Source organism: Lycium ferocissimum, unplaced genomic scaffold (assembly GCF_029784015.1).
Source record: "Lycium ferocissimum isolate CSIRO_LF1 unplaced genomic scaffold, AGI_CSIRO_Lferr_CH_V1 Chromosome12988, whole genome shotgun sequence".
NCBI classification, from domain to species: domain Eukaryota; kingdom Viridiplantae; phylum Streptophyta; class Magnoliopsida; order Solanales; family Solanaceae; genus Lycium; species Lycium ferocissimum.
Window position 1 is genome coordinate 101478 of NW_026713095.1, and position 4728 is coordinate 106205.

Genomic DNA, 4728 nt, shown 5'->3' on the forward strand with positions numbered 1-4728 from the left:
AGTTGATGAACCCAGCCCCAAGGCTTGGAAATGGGTAAAAAAGAAAAAATAATACCCCCCAAGTCTAATTTTGTAGCCCCCAAAATTTTTCCCAATTAAAAAGACAAAATAGCCCCCAATTTTTTCAGTTTACAAATCTGGCCATTTTTTGCATTTCTAACCAACCCTTTCCCATTTTCTTCTTTTAAAAACCTTTTTTACTTTTTTTTCCTTGGTTTTTTCCAAAATTTTATTTTTCCCAGAGAACAACAAAAACCCAAGAAAACATTCCCAAAAAATTTTTTTCCCAAACCAAACAACAAAGTATAAAAAAAAAAGAAAAGGGTTGGTAAAATACCCCCTTTCCTCCCGTAGGGTTTTGGGATATCAAGCCATACCAAGTGAGAAGACTTTAGAGGAAACCTTACGGGCTTGGCTAGCCATATCTAAGGGTTTTCCAAGGTATCCACGGGGTTTGAAAATTTCTATGGGGGGGGCCCTTTGGCCCTTTTCGGGCAGCGGTGGGCGGGGCCCAGTGTTAAAGGTTTGACGAAAGGGCCGATTATCCCTTTGGGGCATTTTGGGAATGACAAAAGAACTGGGTTGTCGATTGACACCGGGGAACCCCTTTTAAAGCCCCCCTGGGATTTTGAGTTTGGCGGGTTACCTTCCAACAAAAAAGGCTTTTCCCATGCATGCGACGCGGAGGGGCCGGCCCCTATATGGGAGAAAGTATGTCACGAACCCTATGTTGGCAATGTGCCATGAGCAAGAAAGATAGGGACAAAGGACAATAAATTTTTTTCCCAAACGGGCAAAGAAAAAAAGCCACGTGCACAAAAAATTTCCCGATCGCCCCCGTGCGAGGGCCCCGGGGCCGGGCGGAACCCGGAATGCCCCTAGACAACTCCCGGTGTGTGGCGGGGAAAAGACCCGGTTATGAAATGCCCCAACGGCATGTTTTGGCAAGTGAGGTTAAGGCCCACATTAAACATATGGCATGTTTAAAGCTAACCCTCGGGGAAAAATTTTCCCATTGGAAAAGGTCTTCAAAGAATCAGGGAAAATCTTAAAGGTTTTTCTCAGGGGAAAAAGGGGCCCACAGACATTTGTTCGCTAGCACTAAGAAGGAGCCCCCCAACCATCTTTAGGGCAATTTATGAAAAAAAAACCCCTTTCCCACCAGCAAAAAAACCCCAAAAACCCCAACCCTTGATCTAATAAATTAAAAAGACATTTTGCATTTTGCCCAAATTTTTTCGAATTTTTTCCCAATATCGCCACCCTCCCCCCCCCCCCCCCCGCCCCCCCCCCCCAAAAATTATCTCTTTTGGTTTTTTTTTTTTTATTTGGATATTTTTTGGCGTCAAACCTTCTTAATGAGTAGTTATTGCTTTGTTTCATAAATCCACCTTTAAATTTTTTTTGACAAAAACCCAACTTTGTACTTTTAAAGTATTTAAAGACTTTAAAACCAAAAAATACCGACCCGGGGTTCTCTCCATCAAATTGTTTTTTTTCATCACTTTTTTTTTTTATTTTTCTTGTTTTTTTTTTGGTCATGTTCTAAAAAATTTGGTTGTTAACCCCGTCGACGTAAATTTTTGGGCCATTAGTTTTTTTAAAGGTAGACTGGGGGATTCCCTAGATAGGGAATTTGTATGCCCTATGCATGGTTACAGGTTTAAGTTATATAATAAGCATGGAAGTTTCGGGCCCAAACAAATCAAAGAAAATAAGTTAGTTAAAAATTTAAAAAAAAAAAAAGTTGCGGGAATCAAGGATAGAATTTTGGGTAAAATTTGGAGGGGTATATCTGGGGTATATTGGGTTTTAAGATTTTTCAAAATCCTAAAATGAAGTTCCCCGTCTTTTTCAACGCAATAAACCGCTCATCGATGGACATGGGAGTAGAGAAGTATGGACGTTACAAATTCGGTACGGAACAAAAGGCCCCCGGCTCCCGACTCTTACCCCTAAAAAAGGGGTTTAAAAAACCCCATTTTTGTCCATCATAACTCTAAAACATTCCATAAAATTCAAAGCATGAGACTCATATATCACATAAAAGTGGGGTTTTTGAGAAAATTTTCGTTACGGAGGTTAATGGGTGGACAACGTGTAGTGAATTATAATTTTTTTTATGTTGGATTTGGTTAAAAAAGTAAATATTAAGATCTTGCTATTTTAGTAAAGATAAGGTATAAATATTGTCGCTCTCTTTATTAACGTTGATTTAGGAATTTTTACAGAAAAAAAGTTTGTTTGTTGTGTTGACGTTTTTGGTTATGGATTGAGGTTTGGGGTTTTATAAAATATACATATTTATTTTTTAGAATTGAATTTTGTTGGTATTTTTTGGGAGTTGTTTTTTTATTTGGAAAGTAGTGTATGGGGAGTTTTTCAAATTTTTTTCCCTTATTTTTAAATTAGTACTTATAAGTTGATGGAAATATATAAAGTATGATTAAAGATGTATTTTCGAAAATTGGTTCTGAAGGGCACTGAAAGGAATTTTTTAAATGGTGGTTGACGGATAAGGTATGAAAAGGTGTTTTTTTCCCCTTTTCTTTGGGCCGAACCCAAACAGAATATAAACATGAGCGTTCCTAACAAACCCGTCTATTCCTTTTTGTATTTAAACCCAATGTTTTTATTTTTTGCTTAAAATACTTTTTACTTATCTTTATTATTTTGGACTCTCGAACCATAAGGTTTTCGGAGGCACGGACCTTATGTCTCCGAAAGGCCAAAGGTCATATTGACTTTCAAAAAAAAATATATATATATATATATATATATATATATATATATATATATATATATAAATGTATTACTATTTTACTACACCACCCGGTATGTGGCCGGGGATGGGCGGATGTGCACCCCCTGGGTGGGGAGTTATGATATTGCCGGACGCGGGGGGGCCGGACGGGGTAATGAATAAACCTCCCTTAGGGGGCATGATTTTACACATATAAAAACCCCTACGGGGGACATGGATACTATATATTTTATATATATATATATATATATATATTAAAATGATTTTATCTCATTGTATCTCGTTTACTTCCCATGTTGGCGCGGGATTTAAAATTCTATATCTTAATTTTGTTTTATTCCGCCTACATCAGTACTTTTATTCGTACACGTCCCTTCACGGGGGGCCCCCGTCTTGCGGGCGAAACGTTTGAAGCCCGCGTGGGGTTTTCCGCTTGGTGTTGAGTGCCCCTCCGGGTTGCTATCTTTTAGTACTTTTTTAGATAATATATGTTCAAATTTTTCTCTTGGGCTCTGGACTAGGGGATATTTAAAAATTATGTATGGCCTTGTCCCTTTTTTTGGGTTCTGATATTTTTCGAAGCCGGCTTTATGATATAAGTTTTGTTTTAAATTGTCGGTCCGATATGTACTAGGTTGAATTATCGGGTATTTTTGGAAATTTTTTTCCGGCGGGGTTTTTTGAGTTATGGTATTTATTTAAAATAACCTTGTGTGATTTTTCGGGGGCCCTATCTTCCGTTGGGGTGTGACGGCGCCTTGGGTTTAATTTTGGTCAAGAGAAAGAAAAGATAATTTATCGACATTAATTGAAAAGTTGAGAAACCAGAAAGTGAGTTTATTTGTTGAATGAAGAATTGTATATCGCTCTTGTTTTGTATTGAATTTATGAAAGTGGTCTTTTGTTTGTGATTTTTTTGAAATTTTTCGTGGATGTGATTTTCCTTTTTTTTATGATGTATTGATCTGCTTGATTTTTAGTTTGCTACATCTTCATCTTATTTTTTCCGGCCGCTTTAGTTGATACTGATTGATTTAACATACTCTCATGTTTCACTTCATTCATTTTGGAAAAGTAAAATAGAGAAGTGTACAATCACTAAGTAAATTATGAAATATAATGATATCTTATCGAGTTATAAATTTTAATTCATGCTCTCAAGATTCATTAACTTTTTTTTTTTTTTTTTTTCGATTGTTACTTACCATTCATTTTCTCTCTCTCTCTCTCTCTCTCTCTCTCTCTCTCTCTCTCTCTCTTTTTATATATATATATATATATATATATATATATTTTGAGTATGGTGTTTAGTCAAAAAAATTTGGGTTTTCCAATTGAACGATTTTTTTTTTTTGAGTAGGGTTTTAGTCACCAAATCCAAACCCTCGTGTGATAGATCATGAGGAGCTAGGGCTTTAAAAAAATCAAAAAATTTGGGTTTTATCAGAAAAGATACTAATCCAGGTTCTTATAAAAGGATTGTTTCTTTTAAATTTAAAAGTAGAGTTAATTTCATTTTCCCCCTTGACCTTTAAAGGTTGGAAAACAATACCCCCTTTTTCTTTTGAATGAGAAAGACAACCCCCCTTTAATAATATTTTCAGGTAAGATTTATAATTTTAATACCAAAAAAAAGGGTTTTTCAGTCCTTTTTCCTTTTTTTTACTTGTTCAGCCAAAATTGTTCCCATAAATAAACATAACAATAAGCTTGATAAAACATTAGTTCTTGCATCTAATATATTTCAGAAGAATCTTTAAAATTTCCCCCAAAGGGTTTGGGTATTTAGGATATTCTTTAATTTCAGTACTTAGATGAGTGGGGAAAAGACATTGACTTTGATGAATCAAAAAGACTTTATCTTATATGAGAAATGCAAAATTTTAAAATTTGTCTATAAGAATCTGTTTCTTATTCATAATTTTAGCAATGACCTCAAAAAATAGAAACTTTCTTTTTTTGTG